At 51.2% G+C, this 27,736-nt stretch overlaps 1 protein-coding gene across 2 annotated transcripts in view; it reads right to left on the reverse strand.

The window, feature by feature from the left end:
* LOC126536072 (monocarboxylate transporter 12-like) overlaps positions 1 to 27,736 on the reverse strand; it is a 225,900-nt gene that overhangs the window by 50,075 nt on the left and 148,089 nt on the right. The gene's annotated exons all lie outside the window — the stretch shown is intronic.

The following is a 27,736-nucleotide window of genomic DNA, read 5'->3' on the forward strand; positions in this document are numbered from 1 at the left end:
TACATGTGACGCCACCGAATAAGTGTAGTGAAAGTCGCCTGAAGTAGAATAATTGCGAATTTATTGATAGAAACGCGTACACTATAGTCAACGAAGCCACCAAACGCACGGGTTAATAAAAGCGCGTGTTAGCGCTGTACCGCCGATGAACTGCCGTTCGCGCTGCAGTTTTTGCAATTTTAAATTCCCTAAGGGAACTGCTTGGAAACGTACAAAGCTATAGTGTGACTAACATTGCAGTACTTTTTTTTAAATGTTACTAGAGAGAATGGCCACATGATATATTTAAAGGCAGAGCAGCGCCAGTCAAATTAGATACAGCGCTGGCGGCAAGGCCGGGTTTAGTCCTATGCGGCGTAATCATAATAAGAAATAATTCAGCTGAGTGCAAAATTCACTTGCAAGAAGCGACTACGTTGTGAAACAAACAAATCACTCGGCGTGTTAAGTCTGCTCAGACAGCATCAAGGTATGATGATGTGACGCGAACTACTCAGCGAAAAATGGATCAGCGAAAAATAGAACAAAAATACCATATGCAGTAACTATTAGCAATTCTCGCCCTGAGCTACCTATTTTCTAAACACATTTCCCAAAAAACCACAATATCTAAGGTGCCCTCGGGCGAAATGAATAAAGCTGTTAAAGAAGCACTTGCTTGGTGTCATTCCGATAAGACACAGCGTGATTTATACCCTTTACAAACGAGGCAGGGTGAAAACCTCGCAGCTCAAAAGAATCAGGAGTTATGCATGAAGCAACTAGCAACAGTTAAACATGGGCGAAGCCACGCATAAAATAAATGTAAAAACATGAAGTGCGCGACAGCTGGTGCGAGGATTTACCGGGCCACATAAAACTAACAATTTCAGTTCTTGCAAACTTCTGTAGCTTTAACATGCAAAACAATGCGCTCATGCAGTCGTGCTGCCTAGCTAGCCCAACGCGGTAAAGAAGCGGAAAACAATATAAGCGGCAAACGGCATTCCGAACTTTAGCGAAATGCCTTTCAACCGCAGGTTGCACTGCAGACGAACTTCGTCGCTTACCCGTCTAACTACAATTGAGTAAAAAAATAATAATAAAAAAGAAAAAAACACCGAAGCGACGAAGGAAAGGATGAGAACAAGAAATTTCGCGCCGAAGCTACGATCCATTGCCACCGTTGCTCCTGCTGATGAGGCTTTGCGGGGAATAATTAGAACCATATCACCGGCACGTTTTCGCCGGTATTTGAGCCCCCCCACCCTGCAACAATTCTTCTTCGACATTCTTCGGAAGCTTTGGCCATCCCACACATGCGAAGGGTGTTGCTTATTTTGCTCTGAAAACACAAATAAGATGGAGAAGCACTATCAGCGACGCAACAAACTACGGCGTGCTACGGCGCGCGGCTCGCTCCTCTCCCATGCGTTCTGCGCAAGGCCGCCACCAGTGGCGCGGCCATCGGCGTGCACGCCGCGTATAGTCCTCAAACAACAAGCACCAGTAAATTGCACAAGTGAGTGAAACGCGTTGCACGGAAAACGGTATATATATATATATATATATATATATATATATATATATATATATATATATATATATATGTATATATATGTATATATATATATATATATATATATATATATATATATATATATATATATATATATATATATATATTGGTGCATTCATTTCTCGTATTCTGCTAATAGCTGCAAGCATCAATTAGCTTTACTTCCAATTACCGCCACTTTAAACATTTGAAGAATGAAGAACCACCTAATCTTGAGAAGTAGTTAAAAAAGCAAGTGGTGCTGGTAGAACCTGACTGCAGTGTTAGTTAAAATCCTCGTGTTACTGCGGAGTGTTTCTGTGAAGAAATTCAAAAATTCGATATTATACCATGAACTACTCGTAGTGAGCAAACATGTTGTAGCGGATTAAAATCAAGGTAACCATTGTAGAAGTCATATACAGCCTGCGTTTGTGACATATTTGTTGCGCCGCGGCATGTATGGTGTCACAGCTGGATTCTTATATGCTATGTTTTTGCGGCTGTCAATCCGCGCATAAAAAACCCGCAATGGGCTGGTCTGCGCTCCTATGGCTGGCACTCTAGCCTTACCGTTGAGAGCTGTATTGTCGTCTAAGGAATAAGCTCTTCGAATGAATTTTCGTGAACGAAGATGTCGTAAAAAAAAAAACGTCGCGATCGGCACAGATAGCCAGGCCCCGACGAAGGCGGACGCGATCGTGGGGCGCGCCGCGTGTCGGGGCAGCGCCGTACATTGCGACACGGCCGGTCTCGAGGGGTGCTTCTCTTCTTACGGCCTGCGCAATGGGGTCGCCACTGCTCCGCCGCCGCCGTTCACGCGGAAGGAGAACGCGCGCCCGCTCCGTCCCACGTGAGTGGTAACCGTCAGGTCCTGATATTTCACCCCTATGCATTATGCAAAGACCGCGCAATCAGCCTCTTCGATTTGACAGCTAAGAGTTATAAACAACAGAGTAACTACCGCGCGCCATCGCGTGCTCTTCTTCAGTATAACTGCATGGTCGCATGAGGCTTTGGTACACTCATGTCAACACTTTCTACCCGTTAAATTTGGAGAGAAACAAATCTATCAGCCTCTTCAATTTGCCTACTGACGGGTTTTAACCAGTGTGTAGAATTATAAGCGACCTGAAGCGTTTATATGACAGATTCCTAAGAATTCCGAAGCGTATAAAATACAGCTCCTGAAATCTCAAGCGCTGCCGTTTTTGTTTTGCACGAAAGCGGATTTAGCATGAATTCATGACGCTGGACGGATTCAGAGAAACGAAAACAAATTTATTCACAGCTAAATTCAAGGTGTCCAATGCGGTGCGCTCAGATCCATAACTTCAATATGTTTTACGTTCAGAACATATCAGTTGGCTGAAACACTCTACATATCTATAGCATCGCGACTGACGCACATCTATTGCAGATTCAGTCGGTTTAGTACATGAGTGATCAACAACTTCCCATCAAAGAAAATGGCGTGAACAACGTTGTGGAAGTGAGAAGAGCGCCAAACAAAAAGAAGAAAAGTTCACAGTCTGAAAAGCTTCCTGGATGGTTTATGCACATAATTAGCTGGCTTCTCGTTCCAGTTGGTGACTTGCTTGGTGTAGTTAACAAGAAGTATTCTGAGAAATTTTTCAGATATCAAAGAAGCAGGCCTCATGGCATGGCTGTTGTCGGTTCCTTCTGAACAACTGAGCAAAGGCGAGTTTTCAAGCTGTGGCTGAATGAGGATTTGAATTATTTCCAGAACATTTGTGCGTGGCAGGTGCAAGACAACTTTTTCAAAGAAATATACGACCTTGTCCAAGAGGGCAACAAACTCTGGTTTTGGGTAGTGCAGTCCACTGCAATCTTGGCCTTGCAGAAGAGTGTAGAGAGGACCAGTCCTCTCGCTAGTTTGAAGAAGGATATTGCAAGCGTCACATCCGAAGTCACTGATCAACTTGAGAATGTATCCAGCGACGTAAGCTAAACCGGAGTATGTGACAGAGGGCGATGAGGTGACAGGAGTTTCCTTGAAATACTTCAGTTCTTCAAAGACTGCTTGCGGCAGAGTGGAAATCATTTCCTCGGCGTCGACGCATTGTGTCTTTACTCTGCTGCCAATTGAAGACTCAGTCTTGGCAATGTGGTCAAGTGCCGCCGTTACAGCTCTCGCATCCAACATGTCGTTCCCTCCGCACATCATTCTTAATTTTCCGAAGAGGGCCTCAATGGGGTCACTGTTGAGTTTCCTGGTGAGAATGGAGTTGACACCTCTCCGCAGGAGGAATTCTACCGTTTGTACAGTAGACTTTGTAGTGAACAGCAGAGCTTGGAAGGTCTCATCGGTGAAAGCGCTTGTTCCTACTGCTTTGGAAGTGTGTTGCATGCCTTCCATATAGACTCACCGGTTAGCCACAGCAGGCGAGTGTCATCTGCTTTTGTAATGAGCATCTTGTTACCGCTTCCAGCATATGTCGTGTCATGAATATCGAACCACTGTTTGACTGTCTTCATGAAATGGACTGTGGAGCTAGCTTTTCTGAAAATGTAAAAAGCAGGGTCTCCTTTTGCGTTTTCTTGGAGGTGCTCTATTGCTGCTATTACCTGGGGCGAGAATATTGCTACGGAATAAGTATTACCAATGAGTATTACCAGTGAGTATTATGAGTATTACCAATGACGAAGAGGCGAGCAGTAAGAAGACCACGACGGCGATTGGAGGCTAGCGCGGGCTGTTGCCTCTTGGCCAAGTGCGGCGTATTACGTTGTAAATATACTTGTATATAGCGTTTCATCTGCGTCTTCTTACGTAACATATCTGGTGGAGGTGGACGTTCCCTGTACCTCGTCACGGAGCTTCGCAGTGGACGGTACGTCGAGCCTAGCTTCATGGCTCCCGGCGATGACAACTCGACTCAGCCGCCTCCGACACCTGCTGCCACTTCGACGACCTACATCACTCTCCCTGCTCCTCGTGATCCTGGCGTATTCTCGGGCAAAGATGGGGAAGACGTTGAGGACTGGATCAGTCTGTACGAGCACGTCAGCCGCAATAACAGGTGTTACCTTACTATCATGCTCGCCAACGTAGTCTTTTACCTCGGTGGCACACCTCGAGTTTGGTTTCGGACGCACGAAGATGAGCTCAACAGTTGGGATTCGCTCAAGCAAAAGCTCCGAGACTTGTTCGGCCAACCCTACGGTCACAAACTTGCCGCGCAGAAGGCGCTCTCCGGCCGTGTGCAGACGTCAACAGAGCCCTACGTCACGTACATTCAGGACGTCTTGGCTCTGTGCCGCAAAGTTGATGCACACATGGCTGAGTCAGACAAGGTATCCCACATCCTCAAAGGCATTGCCGATGACGCCTTCAACTTGCTCGTATTCAACAACGTCGCGACGGTGGATGCTGTTATAAAAGAGTGCCGCCGCCTGGAACTCGCTAAAAGCCGACGTATCGACCAGCAGTTTGCCCGTTTGCCCAACACCCCAGCGACATCTTCCTGTGCCGACGCTCCTCGTCCCAACAACACTGGCGATATTACCAAGATCGTCCGGCGTGAGATTGAGGCCGCCTATCCGGATCCAGGCAGTTGTCCGCCAGGAGTTCGAAAACATGGGCCTTCACACCATCTGCTCGGCCCATCGCCCTGATAACCCATCCGGCTTCTTCGATTCCGCCCCGTCCCGCATCTTCTTACCCACCACGTTTCCGCAACCCATCTGAATGGCGCACTGCTGACGACAAGCCCATTTGTTTTCACTGCCGTCGCATCGGGCACATTTCTCGGCACTGTCGAAGTCGCTGGGCTTCGCCGACCCGGTCTGCTTACACTGCCTACTCTCGCCCCTCAGGTGGCCCTTCTCGTCCCTATGCTGCACGCTCCGATAATGCCGCCACTGACTCTCCTGCGCCGAACCGCGCCTATTCTCGTTCACCTTCGCCCCAACGACGACAATCTCACTCTCCTCAGCCCCGTCGCTCCTTTTCGCCGACTCCCTTCGGACGCCGCTCCCAGCCGGAAAACTAGACGATGCAGCGCCTCGAGGAGACGCTGCATTGCTCCCTACGCCGCCAAATCCTCTACTGACGTTGCCCACTCATCTGAACCTTCTTGACGTGTAAGTCGACGGTGTTCCTGTATCTGCTCTTATAGACACTGGGGCGCAATTGTCGGCAATGAGCGCTGACCTACGTACCCGCCCGAAAAAAATAATCACGCCCGCCACGACGCATGTTGTCCGTGTCGCCGATGGCGGAACAGCACCCGTAATTGGTAGGTGTGTCGCCCGCGTCTCCTTCGCCGATCGCTCCACTATCGTGCTATTCACAGTCATCGCCCACTGTCCCCGCTACATCATCCTCGCCTTAGACTTCCTCTCCGCATATTCTGCTCTCATCGATTGTTCCGCCAGTACTCTCCGCCTTGACCTGCCTGTTCTGGATCCTGCTGAACCACACCCCAGTCGCCTCAGTTCCGTCGACTTCGTTCGTTTGCCACCTTCGGCACTGCCTTGCGTTGACCTAGTGTCATCCCCGCCAGTGCCCGACGGTCACTACATCGCGGCTCCTATGCAAGACGTACTCCTTACACACGGGATCACAGTACCTCATACAGTTTTATCTATTACGGCGAACTGCGTCTGCCTGCCAGCGATTAATTTTGGCTTGACGACACAAGTGCTGCCACGCGGGATGTCTCTGGCCCAACTTTGCTCATTCGAGGATCACTCTGTAGCATCGATTTCAGTAGGCGACAATCCAGCCGATCCTCCTCTACCATCGCAGTCGGCAACTTGTACCATCACCAACTTACAGAAAATGATTGCACCCGACATGCCGTCTGAGCACGCTCGTGCGCTCTACCGCGTTCTGATTTCCTACCAAGATATTTTTTACTTTAACGATCGTCCTTTGGCCCAAACAACAGCTGTTAAACATCGCATTAATACCGGCGATGCCCTCCTATTCATCGCCGCCCGTATCGAGTATCACCGGCTGAGCATCAAGTTATTCACACCGAAGTTCGCAAAATGCTTGCCAAGAACATTATTGAACCGTCATGTAGTCCATGGGCGCCACCTGTTGTGCTGGTAAAAAAGAAGGATGGCTCATGGCGCTTTTGCGTGGATTATCGGCACCTTAGCAAGGTTACCAAAAAGCACGTGTATCCCCTACATCGAATTGATGACGCCCTTGACTGCCTCCATGGTGCTCGCTATTTCTCCTCTATTGACCTTCGCTCCGGCTATTGGCAGATTGCCGTGGACGATCTCGACCGCGAGAAGACTGCCTTTATAACACCCGACGGTGTTTATCAATTCAAAGTGATGCCGTTCGGTCTATGTAACGCTCCTGCCACTTTTGAACGTATCATGGACTCCCTTCTTCACGGTTTCAAATGGTCCATGTGCCTGTGCTACTTGGACGACGTTATAGTATTCTCCCCAACATTCGCTACGCACCTCGAGCGCCTCTCAGCAGTCCTGGACGTTTTTCGGCGATCCGGTCTGCAACTCAACGCATCGAAGTGTCAATTCGGCCGTCGCCAGATTACCGTCCTTGGACATCACGTTGACACGAACGGAGTGCGACCGGACCCAGGCAAGAACCATGCTGTTACGCACTTCCCTGTTCCAAAGTGTGTCAAGGATGTGCGTAGCTTCATCGGCCTTTGGTCGTACTTCCGCCGTTTCGTGAAAAATTTCGCGGCCATAGCATGACCACTAACCACGGTGTAAGAGTAGGTTAGGTGAGGGAACGGCGCGGGCGCGCCGCTACGCAGAAGGGAGGTCGGAGCATTCTGCTTACACGGCGGTCAACAGAGGGCGCTACTGACTGTTCCCCGGGGTCTCTCGCTTTCGCCTTCGCGCCATTCGATTGTTTTTGTCTGCTTCGGCTTGTCCCTGCTTTCGCGCGCGCGTTTAGTCAAATCTAACTCTCGGATCGACTTCTTCTATGCGGCTGTGCGATGGTGAAGTGCTTCGTGCCATTTTGTAGAAGCGGCTACAAATCGTGTAAGGAGAAGTACTCGCTTTTCAAGCCGCCCCAGGATGACGCAAGGCTCGAAGCGTGGCGGCGAGCAATACCTCGCATGGACCGTGTACTACAAAGAACAGATCGTGTTTGCGAAAGGCATTTTGCTCCCCACTTCATCTTGAAGACGTGGTCAGGGGAAGTTGATGGCCACGTGTTAATGTCCGGCAAGAGAAGAGCGGGTCTTACAAAAGATGCCATTCCATCTATATTCGAAGGAGCGCCGAGCTACCTTTCAAAACGAAATGAACATCCGAAAATGAACATCCGACCTTTCCCACATTCTTGCAGTTATACCGCATGCTAAGCATGTATTCTTTGTTAAAACCTCCGCAGTTTGGAAACTGTGCAGCGCCTGATAACAGTCAGGCTGCCGTTATTACTCTGGCAGATTTAAGGAAGATATATCAGAGTTCAGGTATGGAGCAGCCAAATAAACTGCAAGAATTAAAGCAGAAGCTTGATGGGCTGATCGAAGAAGGCAGCTGGGAATGTGATGACATATTTGAGCTGAACGACTGCGACGCAGACGTTGTAGACTGCATTGTATACTACGTCACTGGCTTTGTCTCAAGAAAACTCGCAAATGAGGCCTCCTGTACGATTTGCAAGGAGGCGCTTGAGGGAACAAAAGGGATCGCAAACGTGCCTGAAGCCGACCTGGTGAACTTAAAAACGAGAGGCAGGCTGACGCACCCGAATATGCATCTTTTTGATCTCTTCAAATGCTGTGAGCAGAAGTTTAAAAAATATGCGAGTGACAGGCATGCGTTCGATAGGACAATTGATGCCGTTCTGGAAAAGTTCCAGTTTAGATTTCCATGCAGTCTTCACAAAGAAGACATGCTTGCGAAACTGATCCACTACTACGTGTGCTTGCGTATGCGTCAATACTGCAGGCAGTTGAAAAGTCAGAAAGACAAAAAGAGCCCGGACTTGCGAAAATTGTCAAAAGTTGTGTGACCCGTGGTTCGAAGCGACTGCATGAGCGCTGAAGTTTACTTTGCCGAGCCATATTTTCCCTCGCTTTATTCTCCCACATTAACCAGTTGTTTCCGGACTTGTGCTTCTGTCAGAATTGTTCAATAAATTTCTAAGAGCTCTGACTTTCATGGAGTGAAGCGTCTTCATGATCTTTGCGGGGCGAGTATGGATATAATTCATGTTATCGTAATATCACGCTAACATCCGAGGCCCGTGTATATTTTCGGCATTGGTATGGGTCTTTTCCTTGCACAGGGTAATGTTCGGTAATATCTAATAATTGGCAGAGTTAGTACGAAGCCTGCAATGCGAAATAAAAGACAGTGTTTTATTAAACGCAAGTGCATGCCATCAACGCCACGTCGCGCTAGGCCCTCGTATACTGATTTCGACGCTTTGTTTAAAAGAGGTGAAACGTTTTTGGGTAAATAAAGTACACTTTACATCCTCAAAGTAGAATACCAGAAGAGGAAATCTTAAGGCCAGTTAACTACGCAGTTCAAGGAAATACAGGCCCAACGCAACGTATAGCGCTCGCGCCGGTGTGGCCCGGTCGCTCGCGGAGCGGGGAAAAGTTGGTCGCGTCATCTGTCGGCTGCCTCCAAAAGTAGAATGTTATGACAGGGCGCCGGGCGCGGGCGTTCTCTCACCTAAACTACTCTTACACCGTGCCACTAACTGATCTTTTGAAAAAAGACGCCCCTTTCCTGTGGGGCGATAACGAGGCCTCTGCATTCTTGCTTCTAATAGACCTTCTCACGACGCCTCCCGTTCTGGCCCATTTTGATCCTTCTGCACCTACCGAAGTCCGTACCGATGCCAGCAGTCACGTAATTGGCGCAGTACTGGCACAACGCCAAAGTGGCCACGACCGTGTTATCGCTTACGCCAGCAGGCTCCTCTTGCCCGCGGAGCGCAACTATTACATCACTGAGCGTGAGTGTCTGGCCCTAGTTTGGGCGGTTGCGAAGTTCCGCCCATACTTATATGGCCGACCCTTTCCGTTGTCACAGACCATCACGCGCTTTGCTGGTTATGCTCATTGAAAGACCCTACAAGAAGACTTGGTCGCTGGACCTTACGCCTCCAAGAATATTCGTTCTCTGTCACCTACAAATCTGGCCGACTACACAAGGACGCTTACTGCCTGTCTCGCTACCCGGTAGACGAGCCTGACGACGCCGACAGTAGTACCGCCGACTGCAGTTTCTCTGTGTCTGCCTTCGCTAACATCGCCGATGAGCAGTACCGAGACCTATCGCTGCGAGTACTCATCGAGCGTCTGCGCTCTACACCTACCGACGCATCCGTTCGCCGATATGTCCTCCAGGGTGGCATTCTGTACAGAAGCAACTTCCTCCCTGATGGCCCTGATCTTCTTCTTGTCGTGCCAAAACATCTACGACAGACTGTGCTCTTTCAGATGCATGACGCACCCACTGCAGGACATCTTGGGGTAACCCGCACGTACGACCGCGTCCGCCGCCGCTTCTATTGGCCTGGTCTCGCTCGCTCCGTCCGACGCTATGTTGCTGCCTGTGATACCTGCCAGCGTCGGAAAACACCTCAGGTGCTACCTGCCGGTCATCTCCAGCCGATCACTGTCCCTGTGAAACCGTTCTTTCGTGTTGGATTAGACCTCCTCGGTCCCTTTCCCACGTCATCTTCTGGGAACAAATGGGTAGCCGTCGGAACTGATTACGCCACCCGATACGCTATCACGCGGGCTCTCCCTACCAGTTGCGCCACTGACGTCGCGGACTTTCTCTTGCGTGACATCATCTTACTTCATGGCGCCCCGCGACAGCTGCTCACTGACCGTGGTCGTAACTTCCTCTCGAAAGTTATCGCCGACATTGTATGTTCCTGCTCCACTCAACACAAGCTGACTACCTCATACCATCCTCAAACCAATGGCCTGACAGAGCGGTTAAACCGTACTCTTATCGATATGCTGGCCAAGTACGTTTCCAAGGACCACCACGACTGGGACATTGCCCTTCCTTACGTCACATTTGCTTATAATTCTTCCCGGCACGACACCGCCGGATTTTCTCCCTTTTATCTACTCTACGGTCGCGAACCGACCTTGCTCCTTGACACGGTACTTCCTCCTGCTTCGTTCTCAACAAGCGAGTATGCACGCGACGCCATCGCCCTCGCCGACCATGCACGCCAGCGTGCCCGTGCTCGACTGACGGACTCGCAAACCACTCAGCAGCGTCAGTACAACGCCCGCCACCGTGACGTACATTTTTCGCCTGGTGCGCTCGTGCTCTTGTGGTCGCCCTCTCGTCACGTCGGACTTTGAGAAAAGCTCCTTTCGCGATACACAGGGCCCTACCGCGTGCTGCGCCAGGTGACGCCTGTGACGTACGAAATTGCTCCTGTGAGCTCAACCTCGTCATCTACTCTGGCATCTAGTGATGTCGTGCACGTCAGTAGGCTCAAGGCCTACTACACTGCTTCCGAGTCCGGCCTTTAGTCGCTCCGGGACGGCGCTTTTGCCGCCGGGTGTAGTGCTACGGAAAAGTATTACCAATGACGAAGAGGCGAGCAGTAAGAAGACGACGACGACGATTGGAGGCTAGCGCGGGCTGTTGCCTCTTGGCCAAGTGCGGCGTATTACGTTGTAAATATACTTGTATATAGCTTTTCATCTGCGTCTTCTTACGTAACAATATTTGCACAGCCCGCAGCACATTCATTTTTTCTGGATTCGTCGGGCAGACGTGCTTGCGGGTTAGGTTGCGTGCCAACTTGACAGTCACCCCCTTCTGGAGCTCGTAAAGCTTTTGTACAAATGCCCCGCAGATGACACCTGTACTGTCTCTCAGCTCGCGTTCAAGGAACTGGCTTTGGATGTCTTTTAGGACATGGCAGGGGTCGAAGCTTAAGAAAATTACTCGATGAGGATCCTGTGGGTGCTTCACTACTGTCGACAGGCAGTCATTGCCCATAAGCTTAAACATCCTGGTGTTAGAAGAATAATTGTCCGTCACAATGCGCACAACCAAAGAGTCACATGACTCGACTACGGCTATCACTTCTTTAGTCCACGCATATAGGTCTCTCCCACTGAGCTGCTTAGTAAAGTAGTACGAGCAGGGAATTCTGTAAGAACTGGAGATGCCATTGTTGCATCTGGGTTGCAAGCCCCAAGGGTAGCGTTGGCCTGGCGGCCTGGGGCACAGCTGGAAGCATCTGAAGGTCCTGGCAAAGGATGAGTCGACTGCTAACAGAACAACTTGTTTATTTTAGCAGCGCAAAAGAGCGGCCGGTCCGGTCGACCGAAGTGGAGAAACAGGAGACCACGTTACTCGACGGAAGAAATCGAAGCCTCTCAATTGGCGTCAGGGGGCAGCTGCTTTTATACTCTCGGAGTCGAGGGCAAGAAGGAACGGCTTGGGAGAGGCGCCCGTGACGGCGGCGCACGGACACGTTGAGACAAGAAGTGGCGCATCCGCCGGGCCGGCGCCGGTCAGACCTCCTCGCTTCACAGTTGGGGAGTTCCTCTCCCCGGCTGCCGCGCTTTGACAAGCGTGGGCACCAACATGCACACACCCTCACACACACACACGAAGACACGTGGCATTGAAACATGCCTGGACGCGCATAGCAGGAGGCGTTGGGACAGCGCTGAACTGGCCAAAATGTCCGCCGCTGTGAACGAAGCCCCGGCGTCTGTTGCATCCGCGCCGGCATTACCGCACGTCGGAGGCGAAACGTAACAGACCGCCCCGCCGGGAGAAGGAGATCCCGATGGTCAGGGGACTGCATCCGCTGTCCGGAGGGATGTCGCTCGATGATGCTCATAACCGAAGTCGGTCGTCCCTCGGCGTTTCTTGAGCGCAGCGCACAGAGAAGGCCTCGTTCTCACGTTCAGGTTCACACAGGACACTGCAAAGTGACTTCGGGAGAGTTGCCATTCTTGTTGTCGTTCCCAGCAAGCGTTAGAACTACGCCGAAACTCAACCGCTCAGTCAGCAAGCACGACACAACCCTCACTAAGCCATGCCAGGCTCTTTCCCCTCTTATACTACTGCCTAGTTCCTTACAGTAGTCTAGCAGCACTCAGAACGCGTCCCCAAATTGGAAAATTGCACTAGAAATCACGTCATGATTTTGAAACACTAAACAAAAGCAATATGTTAAAAATCCTGCCTCAGGAAGAAAAACATCAGTAACAAATAACTTTGAGGCTGATTCCTACGTTAGGGGCCTCGACTTAAGCCATCAGCGTTACCGTTGAGACTCCCCTTTTTGTAACGCACCTCAAAGGAATATTGTTGCAAAGTGAGGCTCCAGCGCAGGAGGCGGCAATTTTTGGAAGAGATGGTCTGCAGCCATTGGAGAGGGCAGTGATCCGTCTCAATGATAAACCTCGAGCCAGCTAGGTAGCATGACAATTTCTCAACGGCCCACACGAGACACGCACACTCTTTCTCGGTGGCGCTGTACGCCTGCTAACGACTGGTCAGCTTACGACAAGCATACAGGACGGGGTGTTCAACTTCTCCATTTTCCCGTTGGCACAGTACAACGCCCATGCCTCGCTCACTAGCATCGCACTGAACAACGAACCCTTTTGTGAGTCTGGCGATCGTAGCACAGGGTGGCTTGTTAGGGCGCTCTTTAGGGTGCTAAAATCTCTTTCCCTTGTCTCGTCCCAGACGACTGTTTGGGGCTCTGTTTTTCTGAGAGCATCCGTCAGGGGAGCCGCGATATCAGAGTACCTGGGGATGTACCTCTGATAGTAGCCGGCGACACCTAAGTACGACCGAATATCGGTCTTCGTGCGCGGTTGCGGGAAGTCTCGCACAGCGGCCACCTTTATTTCAGAGGGGCGGCGACGACCCCGTCCAATCACGTGACCGAGGTAGACAACCTCGGCCTGTGCTAACTGGCACTTGGGAGCCTTGACTGTCAAGCCCGCTTCGCGCTGGCGGGTTAGCACTGCCCGCAAGTGTGCCATATGCTCAGACCAGGATGCGGAGAATATCGCTACGTCGTATAAATACGGTAAAGCGAATTCTTCCTGTCCCCGCAACACTTTGTCCATGAGGCTTGAAAAGCAGTATGGCGCGTTCTTCAAACCAAAACTCAAAACTTTAGGACGGAATGTTCCCATTGGTGAAATGAACGCCGCATACCTACTAGCCTCTTCTGTAAGTGGAACCTGCCAATAACCCCTGACAAGATCTAGGGTGGAAATAAACTGAGCGCTACTAACTTTCTCAAGGCGCTCCTCGATGTTAGGGATCGGATAAATTTGATCCTTAGTGATGGAATTAAGCCTGCGGTAGTCGACGCAAGGACGAGGTTCCTTGCCCGGTACCTCAACTAAAATCAAATGGGAGGTATAATCACTCTCACCCGCCTCAATAACACCGAGCTGTAGCATTTTCTTTACCTCAGCCTCCCTAATATCGCGCTGGCGGGGTGACACCCGGTACGCCTTGGATCGTACTGGCTCTGGGGAGGTAAGTTCTATTTCATGAGTAAGGACAGAAGTCCTACCAGGCCTCTCAGAGAACTGACCTTGAAACTCTTGTAAGAGCTGGTGTAGTTCGGGTTTCTGCTCAGGCGACAGCGGTGCTTTACTGATTAAGTCACCAATGACTTGATAGGTGTCTTCCCTGTTCGTCACTGAGCCTAGTCCCGGAAGCTCGACAGGAAGCTCTTCGGTAACGTTTACCGTCATACACACCACTGCTTCCCGTTGTCTATAGGGTTTGAGCAGATTACAGTGGTAAACTTGCTGTTCTTTCCGTTTTCCTGGCAGACTCACCACGTAGTTAACGTTCGACAGTTTTTGCACAACCCGTGCTGGGCCCTCCCACTGCGCGTCGAGTTTGTATTTTAGCGATGCGCGCAATATCATTACCTCATCGCCCACCTCAAAACGACGGGCCTTGGCTGTCCGATCATAATAAACCTTGGCCCTCTGCTGGGCCTTTGCCATTGCTTCACCTGACAACTCATGTGCCCTTCTTAAGCGTTCGAGGAGCCTAAGCACGTACTCCACCACGACTGGGTCGTCGCCCCTGCCTTCCCCCGATTCTCGAAGCATGCGAAGCGGAGACCGCAGCGAGCGACCGTACACCAGCTCAGCTGGCGAAAACCCCGTAGCCGCATGCGGCGCGGTCCTTAATGCAAACATCACCCCAAGCAGACACAGCTCCCAGTCAGTTTGTTGTTCAAAACACCATGCTCTCAACACGCGCTTCATGACGGAGTGGAGCTTCTCAACGGAATTCGACTGTGGGTGGTACACTGAGCTGTGTAACAGCTTTACCCCGCACCTTTCGAGAAAGGCTGTCGTCAAAGCGCTAGTAAACACTGTGCCCTTATCTGACTGGATTTCCGCAGGAAAACCAATTCGCGCAAATATGGACAGTAGTGCATTGACTATCACAACTGAGCTGAGTTCTTTAAGCGGCACTGCTTCAGGGAACTTTGTCGCTGGGCAGATCACAGTCAAAATGTGTCTGTACCTCGTGGTTGTTACAGGGAGAGGTCCCACTGTATCAATAACGAGCCGTCTAAAAGGCTCCGTAATGATAGGTACCAACTTCAACGGCGCCCTCGATTTGTCCCCTGGTTTGCCCACCCGCTAACAGGTGTCACATGTCCTCACAAAGTGTTCTGCGTCACAAAAATACCCTGACCAACAGTACTCTTGCAAGAGACGGTCCTTAGTCTTGTTAACTCCTAGGTGTCCGGACCACGAACCCCCATGCGACAAGCGCAACAGATCCTGACGGTAGCACTCAGGCACGATCAGCTCATCGAACTCCACTCCCCTGCGGTCTAGATACTTCCGGTACAGGACCCCACTTCTTTCCACAAAACGAGCATTTTTCTTGGCGATACCTTCTTTGACATTGCAGCGCATGTTTTCTAAGCTGCCATCCTTTTTGTGCTCGGCTATCAAAGCCGACCGGCTGACCTTTAGCAACCTATTAAGTCCATCTGACGTAGGCGCGATGAGCAAATCTGCAGATAGCTCTTCTAACTTTCCCGTGTCGGGCATTTCCTCTCCAGTATCTGGTGCCTTCAACGCTACAGGCTCAATTTTATTCAGTTCAGACGTGCTCCGAATATCAGCTTGCTGCGCCTCCGGCCCTTTCTCATTGCTCGACAACGTCGGCCCCGCAACTACCACCTTTGCAGCGAGCTCCCGAACTCTCGATCTGGTTAAGGCCTGAACGCTAGCCTCACCAAACAAAAGCCCCTTCTCGCGCAGGAGGTGATCGGACCTGTTCGGAAATAGGTACGGGTACTGGGGAGGGGGGGGGGGGGCAGCATAGATGACACTGCGGCCTCCGTCTCAAGTGCTCCGAAAGGTCCTTCAATAAGCACTTTTGCTACGGGCAGACACACGCTATGAGCTTCCAGGGTTTGCTTGATCCATGCGCACTCGCCCGTGAACATATCGGGTTCTACGTAATAGGGGTGAACTACATCCACTGTAGCTGCGGAATCACGAAGCACTCGGCACTCTTTCCCGTTCACGAGGAGGTCTCGCATGTCAGGCTCTAGAAGCTTCATGTTCTCGTCAGTGCTGCATAATGACAAAAAAATTACCGACGATTACGTTACTTCCTAATGCGAAATTTGAGCGCAGCAAATAAGCTGTTTCACCTTTTCGATAGATTGAGGCAAAGAAATCGAGCAACACATGTATGCGCTATCACAGAATTTTTTTTTTTATTTTTCACACGTATTCCTTTAACAAAGACTCCACTAACAGTTCTTGACAGTCATGAAGGAAGCTTTGTGGTCGGAGAAATAGACTGATATATGTTCGACTTGGTACACCAATGCTTGATTCTCAAAGACGAGATCTATACAAGTGCCTCGCGAGGTTGTCACAGCCGTGGGACGCGTTACGAGCGAGAGGAACGGGATGTTCTCCCGCATAAGTGTTAGGAAATTGCTGTTTGTCTTTATGTCAACATTAAAGTCCCCCACTACTAACATCGGTGTGATCGATGGCTTACTGCTGGTTGCTCACGACGGCGGCGATGAGCCTCCGCTTCGGCGGCGCGAACTGCAGGGTCTTCTCGGCGGCGGCGATGAGCTTCTGCTTCAGCCTCGCTTACTGCTGGTTGCTCTCGACGGCGGCGATGAGCCTCCGCTTCGCCGGCGCGAACGGCAGGGTCTTCTCGGCGGTGGCGCTTAGCCTCTGCTTCGGCGACGCGTACTCCTGGATCATCTCGACGGCGGCGACGGTAAGCTTCTGCTTCGGCGGCACGCACCTCTGGATTCTGACGGCGACGGCGCTGGGCCTCTGCTCTGGCAGCTCGTTTAGCAGCAGCAGCAGCAGCAGCAGACGGAGGACTTCCATCGGTCGTCTCGCTCATGGCTCAGAAAGAACTGGCAGATAATTTCGCAGTGGCGAACGGCAGCGGCAATTTCGGCTCGGGCGGTGCACATATACAGATCCGCCGCCACCGATCTGGCTCTCTGATTGCCACCGCACAGGGCGAACGGCAGCGGCAATTTCGGCTCGGGCGGTGCACATATACAGATCCGCCGCCACCGATCTGGCTCTCTGATTGCCACCGCACAGGGGTTGCATTGGAGGAGGAGCGAAGAAAGGAATTAAGTTCGAGCCGGCGCTTTGACAACCGGAGACGCGCAGGAAGAGGGGGGAGGGGGGCGGCGTGTACACCCAGCGGCAAACGATGGGGGCAGAAGCGCGCGCAGCAAGCGGACAACACGATAAAGGGAGGAGGGAAGAGATAGCAGCGACTGACTGATGCCGCTGACGCCGATAGTGAGTCAACCCCAGCTGCGGAGTTGGTTTCAGGGACAACGCCGCCGATGCCGACACAAACAATATGATACCCTCGCTTCCGCAGCGCTAAGAACCAGGTCTAGCCGTGGGAAGGTGGTCACGTATTCGTCGACGTGCCGGGGCCTACGTGAAATAACCGGCGCGTCGGCAACTGAAGAGCACCCTATCCGCCACACAAGAACAGGGGGGGGGGACCCTTTCCTCCTCTTTCTGCATGGCGGCGACGGTGTTCTATGCAGTCACGTTATCTTGACTCTCTAGCGGCGTCAGCGGCATCCAGCGGTATCAGTCGGTCGCTGCTAGCGCTGGGGGGATGAAAGGGGGGCGGAGCTGGTTACGAGGCCGACGACAACGCCGACGACGACGCGAAACCCAGGAACGGACGCCAAAGAGCTGCGCTCTAAAACACGACTTTTGTTTCTGTTTCTGGACACAGCGCCGAAAAGTCACCGGCTTCTGGCACGTGCAACACACGCGCGCTTGCCTCGTTTCGAACCGCGTTCTGCGTTCGGCTTCGGCTGCCACCGTCTCCTTACGTTCGGTCGGACTGCTTTCACTCGCATCCGCACTACGTGCCTCCCCTCTTGCTCTTATGGGTGTGAACTTCGGCCTTTCAAACTTGGAGCCAAATTCACCCTTTTGACCGTCCTTAGCTCCACGAGCCCGACGCGTCACAAACTCCTCGGCTAGCTCGGCGGCTTTAGCCACCATACTAACGTCTGGCCTATCTAAGACCCAGTACCGCACGTTCTCAGGTAACCGACTATAAAACTGTTCCAGCCCGAAACACTGCAGAACTTTCTCGTGGTCACCAAACGCTTTCTCTTCTTTGAGCCACTCCTGCATGTTTGACATAAGCCTGTAGGCAAACTCTGTATATGATTCACTTCTGCCTTTCTAATTTTCCCGAAACTTCCGACAGAACGCCTCCGCTGACAGCCTGTACTGCTTTAGCAGACTCGATTTCACTTGGTCGAAATCCTCTGCCTCCTCTCTCTTCAAGCGAGCGACTACGTCGGCCGCCTCGCCGGGTAACAAAGTGAGCAAGCGCTGTGGCCACGTTTCCCGAGAGAACCCCTGCTTCTCGCACGTTCGCTCAAAGTTAACCAGGAACAAACCAATGTCCTCTCCAAGCCTAAACGGCCGCATCAGGTCAGTCATTTTGAACGATACTCGTTCTCCTGCACCGTGTGCCTCACTTCCATTACGAGCGCGTTCCATCTCTACCTCGAGACGCTTCATTTCGAAAGCATGTTGACGGTCGCGCTCCTCTTTCTCTTTTTGCTCTTTACGTTCGCGCTCGTGTCTTTTTGCCGTCTCCCTCTCCTCAATGGTTCAAGGCATTCCGACAGCTCGTCCTCCTCAGCTTCTAACTCAATAGCCCTTAGCAGTTCTGGTTTTTTGAGTTTGTCTGAGACATCTAGACCCAACTCTCTTGCAAGCTCCAGCAATTTCGGTTTGCGCAACGGCTTCAAATCCATGGCTGCCTCTCTGAATGCTGCTTTCTCTACTGCCTACTATTGTCTTGCCGCAAACTAACCCGGCAGCAGCGACAACCACAATTACCAGCTCTGTTTCTGACACTAACAAAAGCCTGGCAAAACTCTGAAGAAGAAAGTCCCGCACTCACCAAACCTCGCAGTAAAGAATTCAGCGCAGTCGTTCCGCTGCAGGCAACCAGTCATCACACAGGGCTCGTTGCACTGCTCCCGGATGGTCGTTGTGCTGCTCAGCATACAGTCGACCGCATATCTTCGCTGCTGGCCTCCGTTGTCGCGGTCTCAGCGCTGGCAACCAGTTGTTGCATCTGGGTTGCAAGCCCCAAGGGTAGCGTTGGCCTCGCGGCCTGGAGCACAGCTGGAAGCATCCGAAGGTCCTGGCAAAGGATGAGTCGACTGCTAACAGAGCAACTTGTTTATTTTAGCATCGCAAAAGAGCAGCCGGTCCGGTCGACCGAAGTGGAGAAACGGGAGACCACGTTACTCGACGGAAGAAATCGAAGCCTCTCAATTGGCGACCGGGGGCACCTACTTTTATACTCTCGGAGTCGAGGGCAAGGAGGAGCGGCTTGGGAGAGGCGCCCGTGACGGCGGCGCACGGACACGTTGAGACAAGAAGTGACGCATCCGCCGGGCCGACGCCGGTCAGACCTCCTCGCTTCACAGTTGGGGAGCTCCTCTCCCCGGCTGCCGCGCTTTGACAAGCATGGGCACCAACATGCACACACCCTCACACACACACACACGAAGACACGTGGCATTGAAACATGCCTGGACGCGCATAGCAGGAGGCGTTGGGACAGCGCTGAACTGGCCAAAATGTCCGCCGCTGTGAACGAAGCCCCGGCGTCTGTTGCATCCGCGCCGGCATTACCGCACGTCGGAGGCGAAACGTAACACCATGAAACACAAAGCATAAGACTCTATTTGCGAGAATTTCCTTTGAACTGCAAGACGTGTCACTATTAGGTTTGTCTCGGAAGCCGAACACTGCATCATATTTTCTGTCATAAACGCATTTTGGCTTGATGCTGGCTTCGTCAATTATTAACGTAGCCATATGCTGCTTGGTACTCAGCAGTGTGGCTTCATACGTCAACCTTTCCCTCATTGCAGCACTGACCCCTGACGACGTTGGGCTGGGCCCTACGTAACGTTGAAGAGTGCATTTGGCTGGAAGTGTAAGCAGCTGAGACGTCCGAGCGTGGTCGTATCCTTTAGGCGAAAGAAAGCGCTACACAACGCATTCCCTCATTAGCTCTTCTGGATATGCTGGTCGCTTCTGCCCATAGCTGTCTATCTGATGTAAAAGAAAGGTGGCTTTTTTGTCCCCCTTTCCGGCATCGCCAACAGTTCTCTTAGCTGACGCATGCCTTTTGTTCCCACGATAGAAGGCGACAATTCTTCTTTCGGCGTCCAGCTGTTGCTGTATCTTGCCGCATTTTCAGCGCTGGTAAGCAACCTGTTTCCGAAGCCTTCCAATCAGGGATACATACCCGCTTGCTCGCTTTGCCTCATTATTTATAGTCCGAGTAGAGATGCTAGGATTCTTAGCAGAATAGTCATCTGGCAGCTCGGAAATGTCCGTGCTTTCTTGCGATTCTGCTTTGCGCTTATGCGGCTTTCGACCAGGTACACAGGCTCTGTCTGCGGGCTTCTTGCGAGGCTTTTTCACACTGGGCACCAGGTAGCACGGGTACTCATCGAACGCGGTTGGCACAGCACCAGGCAAAAGTTTTCTGATGCGGCACCCTGAAACGTAGTCACTCGCGAGGAAATGCCGGCTGCAAACCACACTCGATGCCGACTTGTCGTTGACGACGAAATTTTCTCTGGAGATGTTTTTGAGCCACTTTGCAAACAGTTCTGAATCACTCGAGAATTGATGAAAAGAAACACCCTGAGTCTTACCCAACTGCGACTTGCAAAGCGGTACGCAGCAGTACACCATCGCCGCGTTGGATGATCAACGGCGGGCAATAAACACCGTCGCACAGCAAATAACTTAATCCGTGGAAGAAATGGGTAGAAACGTGCACCAGCGCTCACAACACTACAGGCCACGCTGTCTGCCGGCACACAGTGCGATGAGAGCACTCCCCGTCCAAGAGAGAAATATGCGAGGCTCGGAAAAAAAAAAGCAAGCTCAGACCAACAGTGACGTTTGCGCTTCGCACATAAGAGGGAAGTCAAGTTGGCAGGCTTTTCTGCACATCGTTAAGATCGGCGAATTCGGACCTTGTGAGGATTCTTAGAAAACCAACGTAAAGGCGGATGAGTCGGAATTCGAGACATAATTCGGCACGCAGCTGCGAGGAATGCCGTTCGCGGAAGCGGTGGCGACAATGGCGTCGTCAGGTAGCCGAGTCAGGAGACGAAACCCCCTATTCCTGACAATGTGGCGAGAAAAGGAAAGTAATGAATATGGCGGCATTGAAACTTATATGAATCCGCCGCGATGGCCCAGTGGTTGGAGTGCTATGCTACTGAGCCATTTCTATGAAGGCGAAATTCTAGAGGCCCGTGTACTGTGCAGTGTCTGTGCACGTTGAAGAACGCCAGGTGGTCGAAATTTCCAGAGCCCTTCACATTGGCGTCCCTCATAGCCCGAGTCGCTTTGGGACGTTAAACCCCCATAAACCACAAAACATTCCGTTAACCTTCGCATTAACTAAATGCTCTACCAGCACTTAACTTCGACATGAACTATGAGACATGCAAGAAATTGACCGAAATACGACCTTCGGCATTTCAGACCGTAACATCTGTCATTTCCCTGTCATACCTTTCAGGAACGAGAGTGATTGGACCTTTGATGTTTATATGGTTCGAATTTTTCTATGAAAACTCCGTTCACGTGTGAACCTATTGGCTGACATGTCGATAAATCATTTGCTTTTTGTTTTCTTTCGTTTCGGTGAATCGGTGAACAAGAAGCAGCGGAAAAACAGCACGAAACCAGGCGATTACCGCCCGCCGCCGCAGAAGCAGGCGGGCACAGAGCGGTCCCTAGCAGTTAGAGTGACTGGAAAAAATTTCAGAGTACCGCATTCGTTTACCCCGCGCCGCCGACGCGTTCATTGGCCCAACCGTACCATGTGACCTCTGGGGTGCTATATACCTTCCAAGCGCCGGGCGGGCCGCCTGAGTTAGAGCGCAGGCAGCGCAGGTCCCCTACGTTTTTTTTTTTGTGTGTGTGTGTGTGTGTGTGTTCCGATTGTCGCGCTCGCATTTGACTGCAAGGAAATCATGCCTGGCTGCTTCGCCTTCGGATGCAGCAACCGAACTGAGTCTGGAAAGACTTTTTTCTAGATTCCGACCGGGAAAAATGACCGAGAGCGTCGTTCTGCGTGGTTACACAGAATCGACCGGGAGGGCTTCAAGCCTACAAAAAAAACCTGCGTGTGCGAGGTATAAGTACACCTTGCTTGAGCTTTTCGGCAATGTTTTAGAAGATATTTAAACGAAGTGCACGCGGTCTTAGCGATGCTACGAAAATAGGAGTTCATTGCAGGGATCGTTCGCGTCTTGCACTTTTGACGCGGGTACACGTGTAGGCGTTTGTTGCTCAACACACGCGGTTATTCCGTGCTCGTGGCACGCGAAGGCACACTTGTCGCGCGAGAATTCCGCGTCCTCACGTGCACCACGTACTCGCATGATTTCTGCGCGCACGTGAGCGCGCTCGCGCCTCGAGTCACTCGGCCAATGTGGCACTTGTTTTTCGCAGATCGTGACGATCGCAGTCAGTAAAAACATGGTCAATACGAGGCCCATGATACCTCCTTTTTTCCACTTATTCTTTGCTCATTTATACATATTCATTTCGAGCTTGAAAGCAATGGCCATGTGATATTCACAACACATGCTTCAAATTTTGAGCTTGTAAGCCGAGCACATGCAATGAACTGAAGTCAGCATACATATTATGTTTTATGTTGAAATGCTACGGTGCATATCGAAATAATGCTGTGCTTGATGCATAACAAGAAATACAAAACAGAACACCCAGTAGCTTTAGTTTCACTCTGTCACTATGCACGTTACATAAGCCGCTCTAAAAGTACAAGAATTTTATACATCGCCTATGTAACTTAGAAAAAAAAGTGCTGCGTCACCAGCAGGCGCTCCTGCTTTTTTTTTTACACAGGCAGCAAATCTTGGCAGTTTAAGAAAACAGTCATAAATAAGTTGAGAAGAGTAGCCGCTCATGAACGCACTAGACAGCCACGTTCATAAATCGCAATGTAGCAAACTCTCGCTCATTATCAGTGTACAGAAGTACATATAGGTTGCTGTAATCACGCAAGTGGCTCATATTGGCCTTCCACAAGATTTAGTGCGCAAAATGGTCATCGAAGTTGGTTTTTACGCCTGCTGTGCACAGATCGTCTTACGATCACGGCCAAACACCGGTGCGCACACGGCAGTCGCAGTGTGTCGTGCGTATACGACGGGCAAAGTCGCCCTGCAGAATCGAGAACGCGCGGTATCCGTTTACAAACTAAATTAGATGTATCCGATTTAGCCTGTGAAATTATACAATGAACGTACGTGCCTGTGACACTGTCAGGTGTTAGTTTCGCCCTGCTTGGAAACCTTCAATAGAAGCCGACGGCGGTTCACGATGTTCATGCCCAAAAGCACAAGCTTGCCTCATTCCGGCTCGAAGTGATGAAATGTTTCCTTCGTAGCTCGCTCCGCGGAAGGGAAGAAAAAAAAAACGCGTGCATAAGCTCCCAATAGAAGCGCTAAGCTGCTGCCCACAATCGTAGCACAGTTCCAGCAGTAAACACGGTCGGCGTGCAAAACAACCGCCGGCTGCATTACTTCGCACAACATAACATTTTATTTTCGTTCTTAGCAACCATTATCTCTAGGCACAAAGTATTTGTACTTCAGTAAACACTCAACCCGATGTGTCCCCGAATATCAAGCTCTTCCAACACAGCGGCCTTCCCGCGACGCAGTCGGCTTGGAAGGTATATGGCGGTGGCCGCTCAGTGTTGCCAGTCAAATTCCGACCTTTGCGGTACTCTGAAATTTTTTCCAGTGACTCTACCTAGCAGTAGGGTCGTCGCGCCCCTGGCGGCGGCGAAAGGCGTAACTGTTGGAGAAAAACTCCCATTGCTTCCGCGGCGAATGCGAAGGCCGTAAGAAGGAAAGCGCGCGCTCCCCTAGAGACCGGCCGTGATTGCGAGGAGGGGGTCTTCTGTGTTTGCCGCAAGATGGCTCTGCGTGTGCGCAGAGCGCAGAAGAAATGTAGCGGAAACGTACTTCGCTACTTGTGAAACTGCGACTTCTGTAAGTTACATGGCCATATTTACCGATATATACGGCAGTATAACTTTCTACGGCACGTTTCTAAGGCAACACCGCATTCACTAGGGGCGATTTTGTCCCGTTTTGAAGGAGCCAACTCGTGGCTGAGTGATAAAGACTAAAAAAAGAACTCGTGGCTGAGTGGTAGCGTCTCCGTTTCACACTCCGGAGACCCTGGTTCGATTCCCACCAGCACATCTTACAAGGTGTTTTTTGGTATTTATCGCTCACGGCCAACGCCGACACCTACGCCGACGACACCGGCTTTTCTGCGACACGAGCTCCTTAACGCTGTCGCGTTAAAATTTGGAGGACGCTTAAGCTTCGCCTTCAAGAGTGAAACGCGAGAGCGTTATCGCACCCCGTTCGCAATGTCTACTCAAACGCGCTACGCCAGCCAAACGTCGCGATCGGCACAGATAGCCGGGCCCCGACGCGCCATGAAGGCGGACGCGATCACGGGGCGAGTGGCGCGCCAGGTGTCGGGGCAGCGCCGTACATTGCGAGGAGGGGTCTTCTGTGTTTGCCGCAAGATGGATCTGCGTGTGCGCAGAGCGCTGAAGAAATGTAGCGGAAACATACTTCGCTACTCGTGAAATTGCGACTTCTCTAAGTTACATGGTCATAATTACGGATATATACCGCAGTATAACTTTCTACGGCACCTTTCTAAGGCAACACCGCATTCACTAGAGGCGATTTTGTCCCGTTTTGAAGGAGCCAAGTCGTGGCTGAGTTGTTTTCAATAAAGAAAAAAAAAAAAGTCGTGGCTGAGTGGTTGCGTCTCCGTTTCACACTCCGGAGACCCTGGTTCGATTCCCACCAGCACATCTTGCAAGATGTTTTTTATTTATGAAGTGCCTTCTGGTATTTATCGCTCATGGCCGACGCCGACGACACCGGCTTTTCTGCGACACGTGCTCCTTAACGCTATCGCGTTAATATATTTGCGACGACCGCCATAAGTACACAAGCGGAGGGAAGGGGGCGAACAAACGAAAATACCGCAGAACGCGCCCGGACGCAGCCCTAACTGCAGCAGACAACAGCCAGGCGTCCGTGCCCTGACGTCACCCGAGCTCATCCCTGTAGTTCCTTGCAGTTCGTTCTCGGGGCTAATAGCAATATTGCTTACTGCGGAATAATGAAAAAAGAAACGCCCGCACGCTATAAAGGCCGGCACGGACGTACGTCGCTTCAAGCGCTTATCGGTCGTTTCACATTTCAGTGTACAGATATTGCCTTATTATTAAAAACCAACTGTTATTAACTAGTGCAACCTCTGCTCTGTGTTGCCATTTTACTGGGTTGTCCACTAGTGCTATCATATCTTACGTTCACTTCGTGTATAAATTGTGGACAAATATGACGAACCCCAGCGCGTTTTCGTCACATTTCGAATGGGCTTTCATCATTAACGGAATATGGGGCACAGTACCGTTTCCATGCTATTTGGGGTATCTGCGTAAGAGCTCTACGTATCTGCTATGGCATTGCAGGGTCTTTTTCGTCAGCGTACCATCCCAAAGCGGTAGTCATAGCAGTTGAAGTAGGCACGTTTTTGAGCATCGAGGTCCCGACTGCTACAGAAGGCTCTGTATTGGTGAAAAGCCCGTGACGACTTCGGTATAGTTGCTATAATCACGAAAGTTGGTTGACCCAAGGCGCCGTAGAAATACTAGGCTTTGAGCACATTGCCTCGCTTCAGCTTAACTTCGACCCCTTGCGCAAAGTGAAATGCTTGCACAGATATCCTAAAACCTGCATATGTCTAACTGGAAGCATATAGGTACTATTTCGTAATTACAGACACAATATGTTGGAATTCTTGTGTTAAAGAAATGAATTAAAGCGCAGAAAGCAACATTTGTTACTTTTCTTCCGAGTGAAACTACTACTATTATTCTTGTCTGTACATGTACAAGGAAAGTGCTTTGACCGCACTGAGCTACGTATGGCCGGCCTGACGAAAAAAGGTGCGAACTTCTAATCTCCGCACTCAACTATGCAAACAGCATCGGTGGTGCAAGCAGCAGCGTGGCCTGCGATTGAACTCCTCAAGGCGGCTTGCCCATGACAATGCAGATATAGCAGTGTTATCAGCGGTTAGGTTTACGACCCCGATCGCTGCTGTTCCTCTTTCTAGTAATTTGAAACGCATCGTACGTGTCGTGCTCTACTTGGGTTACCCCCAAAAATAATCTTTGTATTACATTTAATGATGTGGGTTGGGTGCATATTGTCTTAAAAAATAGTTACTGCGACACAGCGACTTTTGTGCCTGGTTCTAAAGAAATATTGAAGAATAAAAAATACGGCCGTGGCTTAGCTTGGTTAAGCCTGGTGATTGCGAAGCAATAGTGTGTTATTCTCGGATCAGCTGGTAGTATGGCTGGTGGTAGTCTTGGGTTATGCTAGTGTTACGGCTTACAGTGAATCATCTAAGAAGAAGTCATCCGTCGAATCCGTGTATGCCGACAAACATTTCCCTCACCAGCGTGCCCATTACAAAATCTTCCAGTATCGATTGGCCGACGGTGCGGTAACACTCCATTTTCTCCGCGTCGTAAGATATGCCCACTCTGACCGTAGCGCCCCTGGTGAGAGGAGCGGGAGTTAGGCCGCCGTTGGTGGCTACCGCCTCGCGACGGCGTGAGATGGGGCCCCGTTTTTACACAGCTGGTGTGACGTCACACCGACCGTAGCGCCCCTGCTGAGAGGAGCGGGAGTTAGGCCGCCGTTGGTGGCTACCGCCTCGCCTCGCGACGGCGTGAGATGGGGCCCCGTTTTTACACAGCTGGTGTGACGTCACTCTAGGTCACGTGGTGTGACGTCACGCAGCGAGGTCACGCTAAAGGTCAATGGTGCCTACCACCGCCTCGCCACGGAACGGGCTGAAGTGCGACCTAAAGTAGTATTGCTTCGCAGTAAAAGAATTGCCGATACCACCACCCTGTGGGAATCACTGTACGCGAAGCTTTCATGAACCGTCAAAGCGAAATGCCGCATTACAAGAGGCACGCTGCAGCTACGAACACGCCTCTCAGCGGTGGACCTTCCAGACCAGGCGGTCAACAGCACGTGTTGAATCGCAAGACAACGTGCTCCACCTTGCAGCAACGTGCGAGAGCGCATTTAGGCAACCAACTCGTCCCCATATTCTCTCGTCATCGAGAAGGTGCGCGCGCTCACTTTCGATGTGAAAGCGTCAAAGCACCTGTTGAGCGACATAGCCTCGCGTCGTTCGTGGCAGTGCACGTCCACACCACGCCACGAGCGCACCTCGACGGCGGACGAAAGGCCGCACCAGTGAGGGCAGAGGGCGGCGCCACGTTGTCATCGCTCTCGGAAACCTGTGTTATCCGCGCGTTCCTTGTCCGCGCAAGCTCTCGCCTGCGTTCCAACTGCGCCTCGCCAAATCAAAACGCGCCAAGCGTCTCAACGCGCTCGCTTGCCTGCGGGGAGTTCGTTTATCGAAGGACTGCTCGGCGGCGTTCAAGTGGACATTAATGCTTTGCCACTCATAAGAAGTGCCTAAAGTGTCCTCTCATTTTTCTACAGGCGAA

This window comes from Dermacentor andersoni, chromosome 3 (assembly GCF_023375885.2).
Source record: "Dermacentor andersoni chromosome 3, qqDerAnde1_hic_scaffold, whole genome shotgun sequence".
Classification (NCBI taxonomy): Eukaryota; Metazoa; Arthropoda; class Arachnida; order Ixodida; family Ixodidae; genus Dermacentor; species Dermacentor andersoni.